Raw genomic sequence first — 13,128 nt, 5'->3', positions numbered from 1 at the left:
GTAGACTTGAGTGTCTAGAGCGTCCCTTCCTCCACCATGCGTAAAAATTTTCACAAAAATACTATCTAAGGTCTGTAGGTAAAGGTCTACGCTGCAAGATGGAAGAATCTTCTAGCCAAAAAGATGGCAGATGCAGCAGATGTCAACGGATTTAAAACTGGAGTTCATGTGACTCCTTGTAGACTTGAGTGTCTAGAGCGTCCCTTCCTCCACCATGCGTAAGAATTTTCACAAAAATACTGTATAAGGTCTGTAGCTAAAGGTCTACGCTGCAAGATGGAAGAATCTTCTAGCCAAAAAGATGGCAGATGCAGCAGATGTCAACGGATTTAAAACGAGTTCATGTGACTCCTTGTAGACTTGAGTGTCTAGAGCGTCCCTTCCTCCACCATGCGTAAAAATTTTCACAAAAATACTATCTAAGGTCTGTAGGTAAAGGTCTACGCTGCAAGATGGAAGAATCTTCTAGCCAAAAAGATGGCAGATGCAGCAGATGTCAACGGATTTAAAACGAGTTCATGTGACTCCTTGTAGACTTGAGTGTCTAGAGCGTCCCTTCCTCCACCATGCGTAAGAATTTTCACAAAAATACTGTATAAGGTCTGTAGCTAAAGGTCTACGCTGCAAGATGGAAGAATCTTCTAGCCAAAAAGATGGCAGATGCAGCAGATGTCAACAGATTTAAAACTGGAGTTCATGTGACTCCTTGTAGACTTGAGTGTCTAGAGCGTCCCTTCCTCCACCATGCGTAAAAATTTTCACAAAAATACTGTCTAAGGTCTGTAGGTAAAGGTCTACGCTGCAAGATGGAAGAATCTTCTAGCCAAAAAGATGGCAGATGCAGCATATTATATCAACGGATTTAAGACTGGACTGGCACCACCTTGCAATGTCATCCTCTCATTGTTATCTGTAATGTAAATTATTTTTAAAATGTATTTAAAAAATAAAATGTTCGTTTTATTATTTCAATAATCTGACCTCTCAACTCGATGGGTGCCTGGAACAAAGCCGCAATAGCCATAGCAGCAGTTTTCCGATTAAGTGATTTTAGTAAACTGCGGGTCCCTATACACCTATTGATTTTTTTTCAGAATTTTATCTTTGAAACTGCCTGATTTACCAAAAGCACTATGGATATTGAATCGTTATTCCCATTCATCATTTAAAATTTGTTGACCGGAATAATCGTGTCATATACAATGTTAAAACTTTTATTTAAATCTTCTACAAGCAAACGGCTATTACTGTATCCTTCAGATCAGCGCCCGAGGCTGCAATACACTATTGCTGTTTGATTAATTGCACACTTTTTACCGGAATAAAACCACAATGGACTCTTACGGAACCGACTTTCAATGTATGAAGCGGCAACATGTATTTCTACCTTTTTAAAGTATATTCTAAGCACTATAACCTTATGGACATTAAATGTTACTCCAGAAAAAATAACGCATCCTTTGATATACAAACCGTTTTGATACGCCTCGTAGTTTAGAATTATTCAAAATTGACACTAAATCTCTTCTCATGTAAAATTGTGTTTTGTCGATTGTGGCTTTATTCCCGGCACCCATCGAACTCAACTACACTACACAAACACCTTTGTTCGCAACTGTACTGACCTCGATATTATACCGTTCATTTAAGATGGCAAGCTTTTTGCTGCGGTAATGCACTCCAGGTAACCGTGTGTGATGCTTATTGCTCATAGTGATTTTCGATACAGAGCCCCGTACATACGTTATACATAAATTATGGAAAGAAAACACCCAGACCAATACAAACAAATATGTATGCAATTTTAGTATGATATTTTTATTTATTAATAAACAAAAAGACTGAACAAAATTGATGCGTGTACTGATTAATGTAATTAACCATATATGCAAAGCTTTGTGAATTGCAACAACTATAATTTATTATCCAAGCTCTAAATAATCGCTACTACGAGTAACTGATCATAAAATGTTTTTCCAATCGCTCAAGCTCCCGAGGATCTACCGATAGGTCGGGTGACGTAATCTTGAAATTCTTTTAGCCGGCGCGGAACTTCCGGAAGGTCGGGTGACGCCACGCCTCTTTGAACCGTGTTTACTTTGGCAGTTATATTCTATATTTATTCGATTCTAAAATATATTCCCAAAAATTTTGAAAGTTGTTTTAATTTGTATCACTTGGATATGATTTGTATTAGAAAGTGCTGTGAGTGTGACGCTTGAACGGAAGGAAGTCAACCTAACCAAACCAACTGCGTATTTCTATACTGTGTAGCCGCGAGAGCTCTTTGGCGCGCTGTCTTCGGCGAAGTATTGCGCGCGCAGATTTTGACAGCGCGAAATACCTACTTTAGCAGAAATACCAAGCCTTAATGCTTATCAGCGCAGCGGTGTGATGATCTTTGCTTCGGCGTGGTGTAGTTAAAATGAAGCCGCTTTGGGTATTTGGAATGTAAGCGACATTTCAGAACATCACAAATAAACACTACCACCGCGACATTGCTTTGCTACGAATACCTTCGCTCTCTAAACCCTCGCGAAGACTAAAATGTAGGGATCTTAATAGTCGATTTTCTTTTACAGTGCACGCCACACTTATCTTCGCTCAACTTTGATGGACGTGCAGTGTACTCGCGATAGTTCCTGTCGAAGAATTATGTTCGAAACGAAAGCACGTTGTTACCGATAATGCCACTGTCAATTATTACTCGCATAACTGCAACTCTCCCTATTTTTTAAACGGCAACCTAACGGCGATTACCTCCGTCGTGTATTGGTGATTTGATACGCCGTACTTAATGTACAATGGACTATTTTATGAAAGTAGCCTGACTATGAAAGAGTTCGCCGATCGATCGCGATTAGACATTATTGGTATTCCTATAAAGAAGTTTATGTCATTTAATTAGCAAAGTCTTGGCTTCAGAAATATAAGCAATTAAGCATGAATGGAAACATCTGTAGAAAAGAGTTAGCTAATATGAGATTTGAATTGTATCCAGCGGCTGGGGACTTCGCACGCGGGAATTAATTCTCTGCGAACACGAATGTCGAAGGATTCCGTGTAATCATTCCGCTCAAACCTTAATCGATAGCGAAGTTGTGACATTTTAAAAGCGAGCCACATTTGCCGCATTGAGGTGACAATATTGTGGCTGGAGGTGTTTGCGGTGGCTTGTTCGTGCCTCAGCTCAGAGACAAACTTTTTGCACCGATTACATTATTTTTGCGGAATACTGTTTAAATCGGAATCGTTTAAAGTTAGATGCTATACATAGTGATCCAAATGGAGCGCCGAGAATTTAAATGTCAAAGGCAACAATGTGTGCCGTGAACAAAAACTTTGGGAGCCCGTGGTAACAACTTCCCCTCGCGGTCGCTTCCCCATCACGATGCGACCATACCGGTTGCGTGTTTACCATTTGAAAAGCACTTTATGCATGACCATCGAGTAAAATGAGGCATTTGCGTCCGGTTACCTTTTTGGTTTTTGATTTTTATTGTAGGTTTGTGCATCTGAGCTCTGTGGTGTCGAGATAAATCATAAATCTCTATAAAGATATACTACTATAAATAAGTGAAAATCACTTAGTCCATATTATGGAAAACTGCTCTTATAACTGACAATATATTTTAATGTCTTCTTCCCTGAATAATGGTTAAATTAATACTTTATTAATTCCAATTTTAGCTATCGTAATCTGTAATATGTAAAGCTCCTTTATTACAAAGGCAACGGAGATTAATAAGGCTCATTATAATATAATACTTTTATAATTATAATACCCATTTAATAGATTAATAATAGTTCAGAATTAATGTTTTTGAGAATCGGCAATAGAGAGTAAAAACATTAAAACATAGAACCCATTTAAAGCCAATTTCAAACTGTATGCGAACAACGCGAACTGTTTTGCAATTGAAATATTCCTATTGATGCCATTAAACAATACAAACCTCCTACTAAGATAAGTTTCAATCTAACATTTAATTAGACCCCTCTGTGGTCTAGTCTGGAGGTTATAAGGCTGGATTCTGTACTGTAAGCTGTTAGCTTAGAGTTCTATTTCGTAGGTAGGGTGTTAAAGTGGTGAAGAAATCACTTTCAGAGACTGCAGGCTACCTGATTGTCCGTTAAAATTGTTTAATAAAGGACGCTGGGTACTGCCGCTGGTGGTAGTCGTTACATGGGCCATGACAGACGCCTAGGGCGACTACAGACCGACAGTGAAGCTATTATAACCTACACTGAGTAATAAGTACCCGCGGAATAAAATCTTAAATCCTCCGTTTTAAAGATTCAATGAATTATAAACATGTTTTTATTAAAAAGTCATAAAACCCATTTATTCTCCGCAAATACGTTTTTAAAACACGTCCGAATATTACTTTATTAACCCTACCACTGCTTCGGGACCATAAATGGGCCAGTGCTGAGAGTTGGCGTAGCTTTTTGAATCATCCGTAACGTTAATTGTGTACGGATTAGCACAATTCGCTTGCGAATCCCTATACAATTGGCTTCGATTTCGCACGTAATACGAGTATCACGATATGGTAATTGTACCCTCCCTAATAAAGTTTCATAGCCAACCAGGCTTGATATCATAATCAAATTACCGTGCTCCAAACATAATTGATGCATTTTTCGGACGGAGATCGCAATTAAATTTAATAAGAGCAGACATGGTAAAATAAAACAGTGAAATACAGGAAGGCGTCATATACGGCGTGGGGGCCAAATTTACCCCGTGTCGCAGTTTGCTTTTTGTTTTCTTGTGAAATTTTGTCTTCCTCTCTCATTTACTTTAAAAATTATTTATCATCAACCAAAGTAACGTTGATATGAATACTTTTTCTCCGTAAAGATTCAGATAATTTTAATTTTAAACAACATAAAATTGAATTCTTCTATGTTTTAGCGTGTTATAATAATATAATCAATAGAGAAGGTATTATAGATTTTCTAAAATAGAACATTTCCCTGAAAATCAGAGTAGGCGTAATACTAATACCCAATACTCCCAAAACTTCAAAGAAAGAAAAGTGACGAAAAGTTTACAAGTACCTACCTAACTTGAAATACGAATATTTTGACATGATAAGAGGTCCTGACATAATAACAATCCTGTAAAATTCAACTTTAAAAAAAAGTATCATAGTGCTTATAATGAGATATAATGAGATAAAATGAGATACACTCAGCAACACGATACTCGTAATAATAAGCAAGCTCTACAATCTCCACTCGACGATATTCATAAGGGTATTTGAGACAGAATTAATATTAATCCCACATAGGTGGCTTATGTTACGTTCATATGTAATTAACTATTAGAAACGAACAGCTATTGTTTGCATAAATACAAGGTGGAAGAGATAGGTATGGAGTGTGAGTACCTAGTACGAAAATGGAAAACCAACAGAATTTCTTACGGGAAATTAAAGATTATAAAGTCATGTTTTCTTTTTTGTTGCATGTTATCACGTAGTCCGTATCATATTCGTATCGCATTAACTAGATTTCTATTAAAGTCATTGATTCATTAGTTATCTCTCCTTTTTAACCATAAAATCCAACGGGACCCACGAGAACGTTTTTGTACCCTTATTTTCTTAAAAAAAAGTTCTATGTTCATTTTAAGTCAATGAATGCATCAAACGAATTAAACGTAGTGTCTATTTGCTGCACTGATTCAGATAAGCAAATACACACAAAGCTTAAATTCATTAACAGCAGTAGTAGTAAACACAGCAGCACCCATTAGGATTACCTTTGCCTAACTAATAGCGTGGAAACGCTCCTGTACTGGACGAATAGACCGTCTAGATAGTAATTATCAATTCCGAATTTCCGAACGTAATATCGAATTATCGCACGCATTTGATATCGAGGGACGGGTGGATGACGAATGCAAATTGCGAAGTTGGATATTGCATTAAAAATCCACTGAAGCATCGCGGGGGTTGATCGGATTTGACTCGAGCTCCGGCCACGTCATGTATAATGGTTTGCCTTCCAAATTCGGTTTATTGCTTTGCCGCTGATGTGGCAGACGGTATATTTGCTGTCTTGCCCTGAATTTCAAGCTAATTTAACATTTCAGCAAAAAACTAATGATTTGGTTGGTAAGGTGAAATTGAAGATAATTACTTTATTATTAAACAAACAACAAAACTGACAGCTAGCCTAAGATACTTTAATTAGAAAAAGAAAAGGAACATTAAAAAGCCTAATGAGATCCAAGTAAGATAAACATTAATTGAAAATCGCAGACAAAGTGAAATAAAAAAAAGTGTTCTGTGTTCTGAAAGTTCTGCAAACAAATTCGACTGCGCCTTGGATTTCCCAAGGTCCATCGATCGTCCGTCAAACCGAACTGGTGTAGGGCTGTGAACTTGTGAATATAAAGTCCTTCGTGACAACGTATCGTAAAAGGACGAGACGTGCGAGGTGTAAAAAGTAGGCGGCAACTCTATTACGGACGGGTAAAACCAACCGCCGGGTTCTATACATTTCGCCTGCACTCCTGCATTGACGTTGATGTTATAGGTATATGCGCCCATGCAGTGGTTCAATTTCAGAACATTGTCAAGTCCCCTCCCCACGTCCGTTGAGCGCTCTCTCAAGCGAAAGAATCGTCACGCGATCACAATCCGTACGCATACGCCGACTACGGGTACATAAATCAGTCGCAAAAAATTACGCCTCAGCGTAAGTGAAAACTGATGGGCGTCATCATCACTGTCACTGGCAACGTATCTACAAACTCAGCATCAGTACCATAACGTGGGTCCTATATTTTACCTCAAATCACGAATTTATTCAAACCATTATATTGCTGTGGATTGCCCAATGTGGTAAAAGTGTTATCTACTCTTATGTCGTAACGTAAATTCAGTGAATTAATTGGACTAAAAGTAATGACACTTATTCCATACAAGTGAATCAATATCATGAGATGTTTGTTTATTCGAATCATTCAGAAAGCAGTGAAAGCTGTATGAAATTACATCTACGCGTATCATTTACACACAAGATTTTCTGCAGGCATTAAGTACACGACACGATTATTTATTAAAAAATGCCCGACGGCATCCCTAAATACTTAAAACTTTTTCAATCTTGCTAATTAGCGACTGAAGTATTTTCGTATCGGAAGTGAAACAAGACCGCTGTAGTAGTGAAGTTTGAAAGAAACTGCTCCGCGGAAGGGGTAAATAAGAAAGTAAAACGAGGAATGTACAACGTCGTAATGAGATAACGAGGATAAAATTTACCTGAAGGTATTTCCAATCGACGGAGTTCTTTATATTTCTTTGCACAGGATCAATTACACAAAGTGTGAGAAATGAGAGCGGTACAGTTAAAACAAAACAACAATTTCTACTCAAGCTCCATTATTTGTAGTTATTGTTTACAAAAGTCCGCGTTCATTTGTTTTGCATAGAACTCTTTCAATAGTCGTTGTTCAATAGTTGTGGTAATTTCACACTAACTGCGCAAATTAAACGAATCAAATTAACCAATACAATGAATGAGTGTGCATAAATGTAACTGCTGGGAAAGGTTTCTAGCATTTCTCTAAGCCCGTAAAGTGCCCTTAGCCCGTTCTAATATTGCAGCGCGGAAAATGAAAATTATTGTTTGACTACAGAGAAGTTACTCGTAATGTTTCGGAACTTGCAAATTAAAATCCGTCACACCGTTTAGGTTACAGAAAAGTGAGAAGAAATGAACGTACGTCAGTTGGACAAAAAAGATTGATTGATTAATGTCTTGTAATTAGTCTACAGTGGGTCTAGTCAAAATGCCATCGCAAACCAATAGGAAGTTTTCACTAATGTCAGTCGCCGCGTCACCAGTAATTCGATTCGATCGGAAAATGGCAGCCAAAATGCACATTGAACCACCAACGACGCGGCGACATAAAAGTTCATTCAAAATCGAATAAAAGTTAAAAAATGTCTATGACTTTGCGATTGTTTTTACTTTTTTTAGCTTTTTTTTTTAAATTAGTTTCTTCCTTCTTTCTGCTCTCTGTTTACGTCTATGCTTCACTGTCAAATTAGCTGTCAAAACGACATCGCGATACGGATTTGTCAAAACAGCCTTAGGGTGGGTTGCACCATCTTAGTTTAACTTTGACAAACGTCTAAAGTCTGTCAAACTCCATACAAAAAACACCGGTTAACGTCATAGTTACGGTCAAAGTTAGGTGGTGCAACTCACCCTATTGGTTTTCGATATAATCGAAGCTTATCACCGGGGTTTAAGTAATCGCAATGAAAATGGCGGGTGTTGCGATTCGATTCGATTTTGATTGAGTCTTAAATGCATGTTGGCTAAGCCTTTGTATGGGAAATTTCAATCCAGTCTTTCGATTATCGATAGGTAGGGCTTTGCGATTCGATTTTTTGCCGTTTGACTAAGCCTTTTTTGTTATCGACCTCTTTTGCGATTTGTTTGTTTGTTTGCGACTGGTTTGCGATGGGTTTGCGATTTTAAAGTGCGTTTTGACTAGACCCACAGTTGTATGTATGAAACTTTCTCATGAAACAAGAACTAATACTAAAAATACACAAGGAACGTAACGATGGGAACACGGCACCTGCAGCCGTATGTAGCGCGGGTATTCCCCGACTAATAATAATTGTGAGCTTATAAAAACCTAAATCTTAAATTATAGCCTGACCAGGAACATAAAAACCCTGGCATAGAGGCGCGTCAATTGCATTTGATAGTGCAACACTGAGTACAGTCGTACCTGTGTTAAATTAATAGGCTAACTTTATGTATCAGGATTCAGGATTACGGGCTAATTTGATATTTTCATAAATTAACGAAAAAATATTATTATAGGTAAACTGGTTTAAATAAATTAAATGAAACCATCAATCGAGCTAGTAGGATTTATTTTATTATTCATCAATAATCAAATTCAGAACTTGAATATTCAACTGCAATGTCTGCTCATGAACGCTTCAAACTCGGTACTTCTTTCCCAATTCCATAAAATTCAACACTTAGAAAGTGACAAAAAACTTTAAAATAGGTAGTTGAAACAAACCACAGCTAATTTTCATAGTGGACTGTACTATACGATAAACATGTCAGTCAATTTGACAACCTTTGTTGGAAACATTATTCAATGAAAATATTGTCCGAACCCTTGGTATTTCTCTTCGACAAAATAAATACTTTAACACATAGTGAACCACTTTTCTTTCACGACTATAAAAAGATTTTAGCAATTTCATTCACAAAATCAATTGCGCACATTTAAAATAAAGTTTGTTTACACTTTGACAGCAATAGACTGACATGCAAGGTGACATGTCAATGAAGTTTTTAGTTATTGTTGCCATTAAAATAAATTAGTACCATTAGATTTCCGCAACATGGCGAGGGTTTTTATGTTCCTGGTCAGGCTATATATACTTTTATTTTTATTGTTTTAATTAAGCGAGTTAGGAAATTTTCGTTATACAATTATAAGACTCAGAAAGGAAACTAAATAACAATAAATTAAATAATTATGAAATGTAATTAGTTTAGTTGTAAATATTATTTGATCGAATCGAAGTTATTATAAGACAAAGAACGTTTGTGGTTGGTGGCGATACGTAAGGCGAAGAATTAAGTTCATGATTGGTTTTTATGGACCAATCACAGGACTGGTTCTTTACTTCAGCGCACTTTTAGATCCAGAAGAATAATTAACAGCCGACATGTAGAGTATATTATGCACAGTGTGTATAATTGTATATGAGTCGTCATAATATGGTATAATATTCGACTTGACCAGCACCTCCAGAGCACGAAATCATAAACATGTACGTACGTATTAGGTTGACTTCTGATACTCTAGCTGGAAACAAATACACGAGGATATTTTTCAATTTGTAATCTCCCTTTCTCGCTGGGATTCAAACCCAGGACCTTCGGATCACTGAGTCGAACCCTCGAAACTCTAGCCGCGCATCCAATGCTGTAATTCTGAACTTGTGCAAGAATATTAAAACTACTTAGAGGGGTGTCGAAGTTACTTTCAAAATGTTGAATGGAATTTATTAAATAACAACGTAACATTTTGTTTAGAGCTGTCGAGGTTGAGGAAGTCTTAAAAGAGGAGGTAAGCTGCTTAATAACCACGGTAAATTACTTTTAAAAGAAAGAACTTAAACGGTGATTTAACATTTTATAATTAATTTACTAGTACATAGGTACTTCCAAGTGGAACAGAAGTATTTTGCGTCGACTAATAAATTTTTTCAGCGTTGACTGAAATAAAACAGGAATATTTCTGTTCAATTTGGCTTTGATTTGAAACTTGTATCGTCGTTTTAATCTTATTTCTGAATGCTATTATAGTATAGACAACAGCACATCCGACTACACATTTTCATTGTAAAATAGTTCATTAACAACTAAATTACATTATAAGTACCCACACAACATCCTTCAGTGAACTTGACGTGCAGTCGTATCTACGTTGTATTGTTACGGGAGTCTAAGGCTGGGTTGCACCATCTTACTTTAACTTTGACAAACGTCAAAAATCTGTCAAACTCCATACAAAAAGCACCTGTTATCGTTATAGTTACGGTCAAAGTTAGGTGGTGCAACCCAGCCTTATATGTTTGACAATAACAAATGGAGTCTACTAACCGGTCTTAACAAGAAAAAGCCGAAAACTTGGTACATATTTCGGTAAAAATATCCAACATTTCCAACTTATATTAAAAACGAACTGAATATTAAATGCTATTCATACCTCAGACTTTAATATCAGAAAGCTAATACTTCATATACAGAGTGTCCCATAAAGACAGGCTGTAAGTGTACACAGCGTGTTCCATGAAGTTGAAGGGTGTATTACCGAACCCATCAGGGGTTCAGTTGAAGTTTGAAGACAGGTAATTCCAATTGATTACATAACCTTGATTTGTATTTTAGGAAAATTTAATAGTTCTCAAGATATTAAAATAGATTTGGCCTTTTTGCCAATTAAGCAGGAAAAGACGTGTAACGACTAAACGACTAGAGTACTTATTTTTACTGAAGTAGTCAATTATTGGAAAAATCTTATAGAAATACGAAAATAACAATTAGCAAGAAAATTAACAGGCAATAATTAGGTACAGGCAGCAATCAGTTAAAACCAACACGAGCGTCTAACAACTTATAGAATAATTTTCAGAAGATCCTTGAGTTATTATTGAGTGGTCTTTGTTTTGAACATTCAATTATAATTATAATTAAATTAAGAAATTGTTTCTAAGCTTATTTTCGTTGTTTCACTATAATTATGTTTGAATATACTTAGACTTTGAATGCCTCCTAGCCTCCTACACACCACACACCTTATGCTTCGCGTGATCTTTATAAAGGCATAAAAGTAGGTAGATAGTGACAGACTTTATTGTACCTACAGACGAGTCTTCCAGTGACTTGGCCCAATTTTAGCTTGGCCCATGGGCCAAGTCGCTGGATTGAATTTTTAAATACTTTTTCTTCTAGTAACTGGGCCAATCTTCAATATTTTTATTCTACTCTAACAAATGTTTAAACAATCTAACAAATGTCCAAATCTACTCTACAATGTTAGATTGGGCCAAATTGCTGGAAGAAAAAATATTTAAAAAAATTCAATCCAGCGACTTGGCCCGTGGGCCAAGCTAAAAGTGGGCCAAGTCACTGGAAGTCTCTACTTATGACAGCTTATCAAGCTAAACAATCTAACATCGTAGCTGTTATATTAGATTCTATTTTGCTAACAAAAAGGCATAGTTTGATGTGCAGCAGACTGTATTTATCAATGAATGAAGGTGAATGAATCAATTTGCTAAAATGAACACACCTCAACGTGCCACAAAGTTCCAAATTTAAACTACGTTGCTCCTGTTAGCGATACTCCCGATAAGTTCATAAGAACTATTAAGTAATCGACACTTTAGCTAAGTTTTAAGTACTTTGTGTAAACGCCACCACCAATGTGAACCGAGATTTAGCATGTTAAGGCTTGGTATTTCTGCTAAAGTAGGTATTTCGCGCTGTCAAAATCTGCGCGCGCAATACTTCGCCGAAGACAGCGCGCCAAAGAGCTCTCGCGGCTACACAGTATAGAAATACGCAGTTGGTTGGTTAGGTTAGGTTGACTTCCTTCCGTTCAAGCGTCACACTCACAGCACTTTCTAATACAAATCATATCCAAGTGATACAAATTAAACCAACAAAATTTTTGAATTGCACACCATTACGGATTGGTGCAGAGGATGTGGAACGTGTCCACAATTTTACCTACCTCGGGAGCGTCGTGTCAGAGACTGGAGGTACCGAAAAGGACATCACTTCGCGCATTGCCAAGGCTAGAGCCACCTTCGCACAACTTCGCCCCGTATGGCAGTCACGGAAACTGACCCGAAGGGTCAAGATCAAAATTTTCGGGTCCAACGTTAAATCCGTGCTGCTCTATGGGTGTGAAACGTGGAAGGTCACCAAGGTCATCTCGCACCAGCTGCAGGTCTTCGTCAACCGCTGCCTTCGCCGAATTCTCGGCATATACTGGCCTGAGAAAATCTCCAACGTCGAGCTATTGGAACGCTGCCACGAAATTCCGATCGACCAGCAGATCAAGCGCCGCAAGTGGAACTGGATTGGCCACACTCTCCGAAGGGATCCCGATCACATCCCCAAGCAGGCTCTGGATTGGAACCCCCAAGGAAAGCGCAAACGTGGTCGCCCCAAGCAAACTTGGCGGCGCACTGTGGCAGACGAGGCGAAGAAGATCGGCAAGACTTGGAGCGAGATCAAACACATAGCTCAAGACCGAACGCGATGGAGGACTGTTGTGGACGCCCTCTGCCCCATCTAGGGGACATAGGACCATAAGTCAAGTAAGTCAAGTCAAAATTTTTGGGAATATATTTTAGAATCGAATAAATATAGAATATAACTGCCAAAGTAAACACGGTTCAAAGAGGCGTGGCGTCACCCGACCTTCCGGAAGTTCCGCGCCGGCTAAAAGAATTTCAAGATTACGTCACCCGACCTATCGGTAGATCCTCGGGAGCTTGAGCGATTGGAAAAACATTGTATGATCAGTTACTCGTAGTAGCGATTATT

General features: G+C 37.7%; 1 protein-coding gene across 1 annotated transcript in view; it reads right to left on the bottom strand.

The window, feature by feature from the left end:
• Window positions 1–13,128, bottom strand: part of LOC135087157 (alpha-mannosidase 2) — a 146,468-nt gene that overhangs the window by 73,388 nt on the left and 59,952 nt on the right. The gene's annotated exons all lie outside the window — the stretch shown is intronic.

Source organism: Ostrinia nubilalis, chromosome Z (genome assembly GCF_963855985.1).
Source record: "Ostrinia nubilalis chromosome Z, ilOstNubi1.1, whole genome shotgun sequence".
Taxonomy (NCBI): domain Eukaryota; kingdom Metazoa; phylum Arthropoda; class Insecta; order Lepidoptera; family Crambidae; genus Ostrinia; species Ostrinia nubilalis.
The sequence above is the reverse complement of the archived record's forward strand: the minus strand, read 5'-3'. Positions and strand labels throughout refer to the sequence as shown.